The sequence below is a fragment of the Corvus moneduloides genome, chromosome 6 (assembly GCF_009650955.1).
Source record: "Corvus moneduloides isolate bCorMon1 chromosome 6, bCorMon1.pri, whole genome shotgun sequence".
Lineage (NCBI taxonomy): Eukaryota > Metazoa > Chordata > Aves > Passeriformes > Corvidae > Corvus > Corvus moneduloides.
In genome coordinates, this window is record NC_045481.1 from 57,549,925 (window position 1) to 57,564,819 (window position 14,895).

The window sequence follows — 14,895 nt, forward strand, 5'->3', positions numbered from 1 at the left end:
CAGTGAACTCCTGGAAAAGATGGCAGCCCACGGCTTGGGCAGGTGCACTCTTTGCTGGGTTCAGAACTGGCTGGATGGCCAGGCCCAGAAACTGGTGGTGAATGGTGCCACATCCAGCTGGCAGCCAGACACCAGTGGTGTCCCCCAGGGATCAGTGTTGGAGACAGTTCTATTTAATATCTTTATTGATGATCTGGGTGATGGAATTGAGTCTGCCATTAGCAAATTCACAGATGACACCACGTTGGGTCAGTGTGGATCTGCTGGAGGGCAGGAAGGCCCTGAAGAGGGACCTGGACAGGCTGGATCAATGGGCCAAGGTCAATGGCATGAGGTTCAACAAGACCAAAGTGCTGGGTCCTGTACTTTGGCCACAATAACCCCCTGTAGCGCTACAGGCTGGGGGCAGAGTGACTGGGAAGTGGCCCAGCAGAAAAGGATCTGAGGGTGCTGGTCAACAGCGACTGAACATGAGCCAGCATGGGCCCAGGTGGCCAAGAAGGCCAATGGCATCTTGGTGTCTATCAGAAATAGTGTGGCCAGCAGGACCGGGACAGTGGTTCTTCCCCTGTACCTTGAGTCCTGTGTCCAGTTTTGGGCCCCTTAATTCAGGAACATGGAGGTGCTGGAGCAGGTCTAGAGAAGGACAACAAAGCTCCTGAAGGGTCTGGAGTGCATGACTTACAAGGAGGGGCTGAGGGAGCTGCAGTTGTTTAGCCTGGAGGAGGCTCAGGGGTGACCTTAATGCTCTTGGCAACTCCCTGAAAGGAGGTTGTAGCCAGCTGAGTGTCAGTCTCTTCTCCCAGGCAACCAGTGACAGAACAAGAGGGCACAGTCTTAAGATGCGCATGGGGAGGTTCAGGTTGGACATCAGGAAGAATTTCTTCACAGAAGGGGTGATTGGGCATTGGAATGGCCTGCCCAGGGAGGCGGTGGAATCGCCGTCTCTGCAGGTGTTTAAGACTGGATGTGGCACTCAGTGCCATGGTCTGGTTGACAAGGTGGTGTTTGGTCCATAGATCTCAGAGGTCTTTTCCAACCTGATTGATTCTGTGATTCTGTGAATACAGCATTCATAAAAACTGAGAAAGTTTGTGTTTCCCAGAATGTAAATTCAGTAAGTTCAAGGTTTGTTTCTCTAACAGCAGCACTTAGCATATTGCTAAAATGGGCAATATTTTTCATGATTTTTCAATCTTTTCATTCTGATTTTTAAGGAAAAGAAATGTCTATCAATTATGTAGTACTGGTCTTCCTTTATTAACAATATTTGTTGCTTTCTGTCTATCCTTTGTATTTAAAATGGCTTTTTTTAAAAACAGAAAGTAGAAAATGGTATCAATAATGTTCTGCAGTGTACTGTCCCTTTCACGTGGTAATCCAAAGATATTTTACAAATGTAGATGTGTTGCACCCTTCAGCTGTAAGAAGGTATTGTTTTACAGAAGAGGAGAATGAAATAAGATGCTTCCACCACTGGAATCCCCCCATTTTTCACTCTAAAGAGAGATAAATCTTCTTACCTGTTGTTTATTCATGTCATCCATTTCATGGGAGAATAAAGTTGCTAAGCGCTGAAAACAGTTCAGTTGGTCTAAGAATACTTAAAAATGCATGTTACAAGGATACACAATGGTAGGTGCACATACATTTCACAAATCATTCAGCACTCCCCATTTCTTAGACTTTAATAACAGTACATTTTATTAGAGTAGGAAAAAGTGATACTGAATGAAAAGTTGAAAATGTTAATTTTTTCTGATAAATTACTTATATGTGTGTATGCGTGGATTGGAACATAGCTAATGGCATGTAATGGCCCATACTCCTCCTTGGACTCTAAGGATGAAAACCAGGTAACGCTTTGTCTCACTCTTATGATGGCATCTCACTGAAGCATTTTCAGAAAAATATTTTGGAGTGGAGGAATTGTTTGCATAATTACATATTGTGAGATGCTGTTGAGAATTGCCTAAATGTAGTTATACAGACATGGATAAAATTGAAAAAGTGAGATAAGTAAGAAGAGTTGCTTATCTGAGTCATTAGCAGTAATAAAGTAACCGAAAGCAAATGTGCTCATGCTTTAGACAGTCAATTTTTTTGGCAATCATTGTCCTCACTTAAACCCTTGGGTGCTACTAACCTTTCTGGATATGTATATATTTGAAGTGTGAATGTTTTAAAGTTATCTTTATGCAAGATAGGATGGGGGCATTGTAAAAGAATGTGGGTTTTTCATCTGTGTAGTAGCATGCACAAAATACTTGTCTGGGAAGGATGTTGGGACAATTTAATAAATTCTGCCAACCTGATACTCTGTGATGCAGTTATAGAAACAAGGACATGAGCGTGGAATTTCATTATTAACCATTGGGACCATAGTCCTCATTGGAACTTTTTTCCAGCTCCAGTGACCCTGAGCTGGTACTAACTTAGGAGTAGGTAAGAGGAAATACCTTTTGTTTTACTGCAGACTCAAACTAAATGACTGAAATCTTGCCTGTTGATCGCACCTCTAAATGGAAGAAAAGAGGAAATGAGGAAAAGTATCTGGCATATTGTTTTATGAGCCCTGCCACATTTTCTGTCCTGACCACAGCTGGTGACCAGCTATTATTGTGTGGATCAGACAAACCTAGTTTTTGTCTGATCTTGCACAAGTGCTCAGGCACAAGGCAAAGTGCCTGAGCAAAGCAGATTTCAAAATAATGACTTCCTTGAAGCAGTAGAACCAGGAATCTGTTCAGCATGAAACTGTCCTGGGGTGACTTTATGATCAGGGGGCCAGGCCGGCCCCCCCCAGTGTGGCCAAAATTCGTCTGAAGCCGCTGCCCGGCAGAGATCATGTGACCAACAGCGAGAGGCAAATTCCAGCTGCAAGGCCTGGGTGAGATTAATTCTTTTAGTGCTGTAAGATTCCTCAGAACAGATGAAGCCTGCAGACATCAATCCTCTCCTGAGTCAGAGGAAAAGGAAAGATGAAGGTATGTGAAGAAAACACCATAGAGACACCAATGTCTCTATGAAGAAGGAAGAGCTGAAACCCTGAGAGAGGAGAAAGAGGAGATGCTTCAAACCTAGAAGCTGAAGGCTATGGTGATGGACATAGAGTACCCCTGTAATTCATGAAAAGCATGGGGGGTGGAGCATTCAAACTGCAATGATGAGCAAAGGTACCTGTGCTGAAACAAGCAAATGTTGAAGTAGCTGTGATTTTGTGAGAAGCTTGAACAGAGAGAGATGAAAGTGATGAAGACCCTTGCTCCCAGGGAAGAAGAAGATCTCTGCTCTCAGAGATGAAGATGATCCCAGAGATAGATGAAGAGAACCTTTGCTTCTGAACAGCTCATCCTTGAAATGGTACCCCAGTAGCTCAAGATTGGACCCTCAAAAGCGGTTGTGGAGAAAGCTCTAAGTTGAGGGAAGGGACTTTCACATGTGAGCAGAGAACCAACCCGGGCGGCTGTCTTGCTGTGACATTGAAGCCATGAGAGAACTTCTTGTGGAGATGTCTCCATAGCATGAGCAAGAGAGACTCCTCTCCCTAAGTGAACTGAAGAAAGACTAGTATAGAGGTGGTAAACTGACTGAAAATCTCAAGGGTTGTCTTTTTACGTTGTCAGTGGGAGAAGGGAGAAAGATGGGGGGAAGAGAAGTGTTCTGAAGGTTTAGTCTGACTCTTTTTTCCTTTTAGTTCAGTTAATAAACTTCTTTATATTCTTTAAAATTTTGTGCCTGCTTTGCTTTCTCCTAATTCTTATCTCACAGAGGGTAAATAAGTAAGTAATAGATTTTGAACTAAACCACTACAAACCGTGACTCAGAAGCAGTAGAATGGAGTTTGTTACACTCTCTGGGAACACAGCTCCTTCTTGAAAGCCTTTCTCTCCCTGCTGTGTATGGGATGGGAGGGAAAAGGGAGAAAGGAACGACATAAAAGAAATGCCTTCACCCTCCTTAGTCCACACAGGCTGTGTGTATTTAAACAGGAAAAATATGGAAGGCAACACTTGTCTAGTCACTCCTTGTTGAAAACCTGTATTTTCTTCTCAGCCACGGAAGAGACGTCATTTTTAATATCACTCATCTCAAAGCCACTCATCAGCTTCACAGTCAGTTTGAGGTAAGATGCAGAATATATCAGAGTTGAAATGTAAATAAATTTTGCAGTTAATAAGACTGACATTAGAAGTCCTGCTACTATTTAAGAACAACGGCAATAAAAGCCTCTGGTTCTAAATGATGAGTGTCACAGCATCAGTTTAGCTTCATGTAGAAGTTTAATCAGTCAATTCTTTTGTACCAGGGCTGGTGAGTATCTAAGTCAAAACCAACTTTTCCTTGAATAATTGTGCATGTTTTCCTTTCAATTTTGTGAGTTGGAAATTGATATGCTACAGCAAGCCTGTGATATGCCAATATGAAATTCACCGTATAGATGTAGTCTGATGGTAGTTTGCAGATCACCAGAACCTAATGTAAAATGACAATGAAGAGCAATTTTTTACTTCTTAGCTGCTGTGAACAAATATATTTTCAGTAACGTATGGAAGCCTTAGAGGGACTGAAGCATTTTAATTTTCTGTCTAGAGGACTTCTTGCACTTTTCTAAATGTTACCAAAAAGTTCATTCCTTGGTTCTTTTGTTGCTCCTTTGCAGAAATTGATTAAAATATTATTTTAAAGTATTGAAAAGGGACCTGCCACACTTTCTAATTACCCCTGCAAGCAATTTAAAGTTAATGGGCTCTGTGTGATCTTAGATTTCCAGCTAATTAAATGTGAAACACAGTGTTGAGAATACAGCCAGTGAAAATGGCATGCCATAATGTACAATTTTAGAAATCCTCTGACAGTGCATTTAGTTTGATTCATTGACAAAAAAAAAAAAAAGATTTTTTTGAATGTATACTCAATCTGCAAGTTTTTCAAAGGAAGGGAGACAGAAGAGAGCACATTTTTAAAAGGCTCTGCAACACAGCTTCACAAAAATAGGTCGGATGTCTGCTCCTTGAATTCTGTGTCACTCCTTAAGTCGAAAGTACTTTGGATTCAATATTTGCTTATCTGTTTATGGTGAATCTGGCAAGCTGTAGTGAGACTGCTGGAAAAAAGGCCAACAGAGAATGTGAAGACAATTTACCATTCATAAAATTGTTTGATATAGGATAGTGTTTTAGGAGCCTGTAAATCTTTCCTGAAATGCACCTTGAACTGTTATTTCTTACCTATAGAGCATTATAGGAGTACAAGATCCTGTACATTTAGCTGAGGGCACAGTCAGACTGACAAACTGTTGTTTTGCCAATCATGCTGATGAAGAAATATTCCATTATTTCTTGGTAAAAAATTGAAATGCCTCCCTTTTATTTGTTTGTTTTTTCTCATCACAGATCATACTCTTCATTTGTCATAAAGGTCTTTAATGCTTTTAAATATAATGCATTTGCTAAGCTCATCTAAGAAAAGCAATTAATGCCTATGTTCTGCAATTAATAAAAACAGACAAAAATATTTGTATTTGTCGATGCCTTGTGCTGTTTGCACTGTGTCACTCAAACAAAGCAGGTATGACTCAGAAGTTAGGTTTAGCATTAAGACTGAAGATGGTAGGAGCAGTAAGTTTAATACAATGCCTATTTTATACATCTTCTATTTCCATCTAACAGTTAGCTTGCAAATACTAAGACCCATGAGGACTACTTAAATTTTACCAAAAAAAGGGGAATTCTTTTAAGGTAATACTCTGATATAACCAGAAGGAGAGGCATGCAAAACCAGAGATACGTGCTGTGAGGGGTTCATGGTAATTGTGTGGGGTTTAGGACAATTCTTCTATTGGTCTGCAAAATACTAGGAAGGAAATTGTATATGCATATTCATGGATTCCAGCTTTGAACTACATGCAATCATTATTACTCCACAATGCAAATATTTCTACTTTTTGAAGTAATTTCTGAACATCTGAACATTAACTTCTGAATAACTTTTATGTAGTTCTACAAGAAGTGAGGATTTGGAGATGCAAATTACTTAAACTGATGAACAGCATTTTTTGAGTTTTTTAATTTCTTTGTCCTGAAGTGTCCTGTGCAATTTTTTCTGTCTCACTAGATATGTGTAGTTGAAGTCCTTCACTGCCACTTTGATTTCTTTTTTTCCCTTTTTTTCAGCTGTTTAGTGGGCATACAGATGCAACTGTCTTCTTTCATTTGACAGCCATTAGATCATGTGCAGTGAGGTCCCATCAGCTTTATTGCCTTTTTGGTCCAGATTAAACATAGAAGGATAATATTGATAGAAGATGTGAATAGCAATTTCTGCACCCCACCTCCCTTGATCAATTATGTGATAAGCTGTAGTAAGAAGTCTGAAGACCTTTCTTACTTGAAGCCTCTTGTGTTAAAAAAAAGGTTATATCATTTGATGCTTAGAGCACTGAAGAGTTGCTCAGTTTAGCTCTTTAGATAAACCAACACTAATTTTGCCTGACTGCTGTTCATGTTTTTGCAACTTCTGTCATTTTTGCAAAGCAAAATCAAAATTCTCATAATATGCAAAGCAAAATGTCATATTACAAGGTTGTAGCTGGGTCTATTTCAATTCACAAAGAGAATCTTTTGTTCTTTTTGGTTAGAAGCCTAAGGAAAATATTACAGTATTTAAGACCAAACAGCAGGATAACCCCAAGCAAATACTAACCTCTCTCCTCTTGAGTTATGAGCAGAAGTAATCTTTTCACCCTTGTTCAACAGTTATTTGTCATGACTTTGTATTATCTAAAACATTAAAACTATTCTTGGAATGTAGTTCTGATAAAGGTCCAGAATTTCTTGGATCATAGGACATATTTTGATTCTGGAAATTCAATAGTAGAGTTATGATGATTCTAATTTTTTTCTAAGATTGTTTTTGTGTCCTACTTCAATTTTTTAGTTTAAAAAGTGGAACAGAAAATCTCTTGCTAAATAAATGCATCTGAATTATAAAGATATGTAGTGGAAACTGCCTCGAGTCTGTGGATTCTTGAACTTTGTTTCACTATGACATGGTTCTTTTAAGGTCTCAGTCTCCAGTGTTGTTCTAACATGTGATCTGCTTGTCTTTTATATAAAACCAAGCCCATGCACTCATCATTCCATTGTGCCTGTGTTCAAAATGTGCAACATGCTGTGCTTGACCTGATCTTAGGGAAGCAATTTTTTCTGGAGTGTACCTGTATGTATTTCTTTCTTTTAGGTCCCTACATTCTTGTTTCTTTGCTTTAAAGTTCTTTGATATGCTGTAAAATGTGTACTATAAAATGCAATGTACCAGCTAATGCAAACTGGAATCTTTTGAAGATATCAGTCAGGCTGATTTTCCTCAGTGTTAGACCACTCTTGCTACTGCTTCAGTCCGCCCAAGGCATTTAGACAACTCCTTCCATTTTGGTTATTACCTTGTAATAACCAAAGTAAGTCAAGCTTGTAACTGTTCCCCACATTTAAGGGTAACACTGCTCAGTTCAATCTGAATAATGGAGGGGATTAATGAGATTTGACAATATTTGAGTATAAATTAAATGCACAAAAGAATAATGTATATTTAATGCCCTCAATGAGAAACATAAAGGTCTCCTTACTGATGTCAGAAACACAAAATTTTAAGTCTATGAAATCTAGCAATAATTAAAGCATCTCATTTCAGCAGTCTTTTATCAATTATAGAGCACACAAATATATCCACTAGCTTTCAGTGATGTGTTCTTCTAAGCACTGTTTCCTGTATTTTATGTAAATCCTTAAAAGGAAACCCCTCTGACAGTTCTGAATTAAGATTTCTGAGGGTAACTGTACCTTCTTCAAATCTCATTCTGAATTATGTAGCCTAAAAAGAGAAAATAAGTAAGTCTCTTGTGTGGAGTCTGGATTGACAGTACTTAAATTGGCTATATTGAAACTCTTGCCATATTGAAAATATTGTAAGACCTATAGCCTGCTGTCTCATGATTTGTAGGATACCAGCAAAATTTTTTTAAAGTAGGTTCCATTTTCATGGACTTCAGTGAAACTTGAAACTGTGGCCTAGTGTAGGTTGAAAAACAAACAAAAAAAAGAAAGTACAAGCCTTTTCTGTATTTAAGAATTCCCAAACATACAAAACATGATCTGTGGTAGAAGAAGCTTGGTTTGTGCCTTCTTCATGGATGGGATAGCACTCGATATCACCACTGCTTCTGAACACTGAAGTTCAGGAAGTCAGTCTTTCACTTGCCTTTGTGCAATGTCACATTTAAAAAGCCTTGCCTTTGGGCATTGCAGAGGTTATTTCAGCTACTACAATGTCCTGCTTTGATGGTTCAAATGTGAGATACTCTTATCTTTATTGCTTCGATGAGATTGTTCCACATGAAAGTCATGTGAACATCATGGTCTGTCTCATGTGAGACCTCAAAGCAGAGATTTTTGATGAGCAGAGACATTACAGTTCGAGCATTAAAATGTCTTGGTCTTAATGATTATTTAGAGCAGCTGGAAGACTATGCAAAAAAAAAAAAGGGGGGGAAAAAGCAAAGAAAATTAATTTGGTTTATAAGTTTAGAAAAACTACAGGTTTATTTTATTAGCTGGTTTGCTAGCAAATGTGTACTAATAGGGTAGTGGTCAACTGTCTTCTGGGAAACCACATATTAGATGCTATGTTTCATATCAATATTTTCAATATGTGGTCTGTTAACAGGGAGTAAGTGTCATATTTATATGGCCATATTTGTATTTATAAATAGTTGTACTACCAATCTGGTAATAGCACAGCAGTGAGATTTTATGCTCTGTCTGTAGCAAACAGACTGAATTTAAGCCAGTGAAAATTTACTGTAAAACTCACGGACAAGTTATGAACTAATAATTTACCAAAATATGGGCATTGATCTAATATCAACACCCAACTAAGACGGACTCTAACAGTTTAGAGTTAGAAAGTGTATGTTTATTCCAGCGCCGGACAGCTGAGCAGGATAGCTCCCCAATACGCAGTGCAAAATTACAAGCCAATACAGAGTCTATTTATCTACAAAGGTTCTGAATATTCAAAATACAAATGCATATTTTTAACATCGACACTTCCCATTCTCCACTTTGTATGGTAATTAGCTTAAAAGTCATTAAGCATGTGTGGTATGTTCTCTGAATTGGGTCGGTGGTCTCCTTATTTGGGGAGGGGTCCTGGAAGATGAAGTAAAACTGCTCTCCCTCGCTCTGACCTTTCTACCTTTCTGGGTTTTGACAATACAAATTACTCTCGGTGAACTTCCAGTTCCTCTCTTTGTGACTTCTGAATAGGTTCTCAGATGGGGGAAATTAGTAATTGTCTACATTTCTTTAGATCTATTTATCAATGTTTCTAAGCACAGCTAAACAAATATAAAAGTGACAAGCAATCAGTTACTTAGCAATCAGTTACTTACATCTTAAAAGCTCATTTCAGGTCCAGCTCTTCTTAACTAATTATTAACTTTTAATTGATTCCATATGGGCTTACTTATCTGTCTATTTTAACTAATTTCAACAAAGCTAACCTTTAACTAAAATCTTAATATGTCTTTTAAAATCTGTGTTTCACTAAGAACTATTGACCTGCTTTATTCTATGAATAATTATAAATAAGAGTTAGAGAAAATGATCATTGTATTGGGAATGCTTTTAAAATAGACATCAGGTTGTTTATAATTCATTGAGAGCTAATTGACAGTCTATAAGAAGCAGTGTGTTTAACATAGTAATGATATTCACTATGTGTTGTCAATGAAGAGGGAAGGTCATATCTTAGCGACATATTTCATGCTTACATTCAAGACAATTTACTGTTTGGAGCATGAAGCCATTAGAATATATCTAATTCATTATAGTCCATTCCTATCCCTTAAGAAATGCTCTCTGTGTGCACATTCTGTAGAGAAATAGTGTCTATTACAGTTAACCCTTTAAATTACTAGATTTCTGTATTTGCTGTCTGGTTTGGACACGGTAACAATCCACATATTCTTGCTGTTCATGCTGGGCTGAATTGTTATTTGTACTCAAACAGTTGATTGCAAGTAACAAATGCCAAAAGCATTTTGTATGATTTCAGGTTTCTGCCAACAGAGGCTGGCCTTGTTTAGTACTCTGGAAATGGCTGCAGGGTATAATAGAATGTTTGCAGACAGTTGAGTCAGAGTGCTGGAAAACAGTCTAAGAAAAGTACAGAACACTGGAAAGTGAAGTCTTTCCCACAGGATTACACTGGCAACCATATTCACCTTTATTCCAGCATACCATTGTCAAGCTAGATTTTTTGCCTATTTACTTATTTTTACAGGATGTAGGAAACTTTCTATCATTTGTAGGCTGAGGCGCTTGTTAACTAATAAAAGGAAAGCCAATCACCATGCACACTGATCAGCTATTTTTCTCTTGAAGAAAAGATATTACTGAGCTATGTGTGATATTGTGCTGGTTTTAATGATCACTGTACTCTCACTGCAGCAGTTGGGTTTGCAGGACACAAGAAAGCATCTGAATGATTTTTCTTCTTTATGTAGAACTGAAATTGGACTCAGAGTAGTCCAGCAAAGTCATATTTGTCCAAATCTTGTTACAAATTATTTTCCTTTATTTCATCCCAAAATTGCCTCTTCTTTTTCTTTTTTTTCTCTTTTTTTTCTTTTTCTTTTTCTTTTTCTTTTTGTCTTTTTTCTTTTTCTTTTTCTTTTTTCTTTTTCTTTTTTTCTTTTTCTTTTTCTTTTATTTTTTTTCTCTTTCCTGCCTATTTCCTCATTCCATTTCTTCTAGAAACATCCTCTAGCCTTGCTTTCTGTAATTCTCCCCAGGTTAACACTGTCCACCCTCCCTAGTGAAAAAGTAAGATGGTAGTAATTAACACAATGATGAAACTGCCTTTACAGTGTTGATTCTACTTGATCTGTTACTTGTCCCCCTTTTTCTCATGTCCAGTTTATTTTTTGTCATTGTTAGTTCTTTGGATCTTCTTACTGTCTTTTGTTGTACAAGGTTATCTACACTACAATAATTCTCCAGTTGTATTCCTCAAGAGCAGCGTTAAAGATTAAGTAATATACACTGTCAGGAGTAAGATGTTAGGGACAAATTACTGTTAATTCTCAATTAGTCACCTGACAAACAGTAAATTGGAGGCATTTAATACAATGAGGACAGTATATTGCAACACTTTCTAGATAGTTTTGTAGATAGTTCCCTGTTCTTTTAGTGTATTTCAGAACTGTCTGTTTGCTTACTGTTGAAAAATTGGTTTCTTTTTGCTGAAATAAGTATGCTCATCTTCTTTATTAGAATAATGGTTTTTTCCTATTTTTTTCTGAATTTTCTGAATCATTCTAGAAATAGGACTTGATTTCTCTACTCTTGAGTAAAATTGAGGCTCATGTACATTTCATCTGAACGCATTGCAGGAGCTGAGAAGTATCTGTATCCCTATGGAACAAATACATATATCAGAGTGCAGTGTTACTGGAATTAACTGGTTTTAACACAGAACTAGAAAACTTGATATGGTGCTTGAGAGAGCTTTTCAAGTCATATGACAAGTAAAAGAACATTTTACAGATTCTATTACTTTTGATAAAATTAGTGAGAGATACAATTGCTGTTTCTGAAAAATTAGCTTATTCTTCATGGGCATTTGTCATTTTACACTTTAAAGAGAAGGTTGGTGGATTTATACACTTGGGCTTATTAAAATTGAATTGATTCCCCAACGTCCACTGGTTCCATTGAAATTCCAGCCTGAGAAAACAATCTTCAACCAGCAGAAGACAGAATGGAGCCAGATTTAGTCCACCCTACATCTATATTGTCTTAAACATATTACAGGAGATAACCATATGACTTTATATGTCTCACTGGACTAGCAGTGATGCCATAGAATTGCAGTTAAGAGAATGTTTTCTAACTAAATAAACTGGTGCAAGACCCTACTGTTCTTTTGTTTTGATTGCAAAAGATTGTGTTAGTTGCCAGCCTGAATTTTCTAAAAATTCATCGTAAAATCACATTTTTATGCTTTCACTGTTCAACGAAATGAAACTACTGCAATCTTCTAGCTCATGCTTACAAATACAAATCATATTTAGAAATCAAAACTCCAGAAAGGTTCTTTCAACTTTAAGCCCTGTTGAGAGGTAGATATATTAATTCCAGCTCAGAGCTGTGATGATGTGGCTCTGTTGTTTTTGTTCTGGGGCTGGCTCATGTTCTGGCACATCTCAGCTTGGGTAGAGTGCACATATAGCTGTCTGCACCCATCCAGCAAGGCAAATCCTACGTTAGTCCTATTTAGCACATTCATGAGACCTCTGTGAGATAACAAATAGAAGTCTATTTTTGTATTAGGAGAAAATACTTAAACTGATTCTTAAGTGTCAAGCCAAGCATAAAAGTGACTTTGAAAGTGACTTGCAGAGAATAAGAAACTGCAGTGCTGAAACTTTTTTTATTACTTCACATAATGCAAGACTATCCTTTTCTCATGTATAACTTGCTATTTTGTGAGAGCAAGTAACAGGAAAGACAAGTATTTCTAAGCAAATGTACACAGATATGTTTCACAGTTATGGAAATATATTCAGGACATTTTTTAAACATTAATCTTTACTATGTTTATCACATGGTACAGAGATGTCACATTTTGAACCTATTTTTATGGGTAACTAGTGAGAAAAGAACTAGGCTTCATAAAAGAAGTTGAAATTGAAGTTACTGGTTGTTCATCACTACTCATTTCCCGTGTATCCAGGAGTTTCAGAAGTATATGCTGCTGATGAATATTCTTTTCTTGACATAATATTTCCCTTTATTTAACTAAAAATACCAAGTGTTAAAATTCACCAGTCATTTCTAGAAACAGTGAGGATGCTTCATTTGTTCCATAGTATTCCCAACATTAATGCCATTTAATGTGTGTATCCACAGAAGTCCATGATTCTGTGAAATTCATAAAGATGAGGCTCACTGAAATCGGTGAAATGACGTGTGACCTTCTATTTCCCATGATTCAGCACACTAATTCCTTCATGAAGAGAAATTAAAAAATGAAATCAAGACAAAAAATAGATTGTTACCTGTTCTCCCTGTGTTCTGAGGTGGTCCCTGAACAGCAGTTGATATTAGATATCACAACAGCCTCTTAAGGGAATGAAGCACAGGCAGCTTTCACTGAGGTTTTCTTCCCCCATATGATTGGTTTTGCTACACCCTTGACATGACCATTACATTCTGCAGCATTTCACATTGTCATGAAAACTCATTCAAGCAGAAGACTTACCATTAGAGACACATGCCCTTGGTTTATTTTAGGAGAAAGTATAAATAGTTTTAGGTCTACATATAAAATTTTTGTCTAGAGGCCATTTTTATACTCAAGTTATAATAAAGACTCAAAATAGATCAGAAAATATGACGTCAGCTTGCTTTTACTCTCTTTCTGCTGTAGGATCTGTTGGCAATCCAGCATACCAATTTAACATTCCTTTAAAGACTGATAGTGAATTCAGGCTTTCTTTAGATACTGAACTGTGACCTACTGTCAGGTAGAATATGTGGACTACATTTTTCCTACGTCTCCTATCCTTTCCATTTTTGTTTTTCCTTCTTTTGCTCACCTTGGATGAACTATCAAAAGATGTTTTAGCATGATTTAATGCCTCAAAATGGGAAAAAGGGCATTTTTATTATTAAATTTGAATGTTTTACATTTCTGCCTTGTCCTCAAGACAACTTAAAACAAACAAAACATGACAATATGGCCTCATCTTCTGTCCCAGAAGATGCAGAATAAAAAGTAGGAAAGCTGTGAGTCATCCTTGAAATGGGATTTTTCCTCTGTAAATTCTTAGTGATAATCTGAAAAATTACTAATAATATAGTAATAATTAAATGTAAATTACTGATTGAATTATACATATGTAAAGTTGGAATGGACAAAGGGTTCGTGTGTAGATTCCTGCTCTCCCAGGGCAACAATAACCATACACGTTTGTGTTTTACAGATTTTTGGGTAATGTCTTCTTAAAGCTCTTCAATACTTAAAGCTTTCCAATACATATTACAAGTCCTAATAACAATTCATTTATGTTTTATATCTTCCTAATGTGAAAAGTTTTACACAGAAAATGTAAGTTTAATCTATTATTACTTGCTGCAATTTAGGTCCTTGATTTTTCTTCTTTCCATAACTATATCTACAAAACAGTTTTTTAGCTTTCTTTTTCTAGCAATCTTTCATATTTGTAAAATTGCTATTGGGTCTTGTACTTTGGTTTTCTCTTCCCTTTATCAAACCATCACAATCTTTTCAGTCTTTACTCACAATTTGTGACTCCTGCACTTTTAATAATTTTATCCTTTTTATCCTCCTTTGGATTGGATTTTCTCTTATTGATTAAGACACCTGTAAGTCATTTCCCATAGCCAGTTACAGAATTTTAGCTAGTACCCTTCCAGAGTCAACCAGAAGACACAAATCCCTTTCTGGGCCTTATACAGAGAGATTCTCTTTCTCTTTTCATTATGTGGTTTGCTTTTTTTCTAGCAGTCTGATTTGGTTGATGTGTGTTCAGATTAATTGATTGAAACCCAGATTCTCTTCTGAGGACCTCACAAGTCTCAGTAGTGAGTTTTTTGTCTTACACTTGTGCAGTTGATAAGTTTATTCCATGTGTGCTACTTTGCTCTGCTCATGTTTCCTCAGGCCACTTATTTAATCAAGATGATTTTGAGTTCTCACCGTGGCCTTAGAAGAGCTAGCAGGCTCTTCCAGCTTTATTTTTGTCTTCAAGTTTATTAGGAACTCCACTGACCTGCCTTATTTTAGCCAAGAATTTTTTTCCTATTA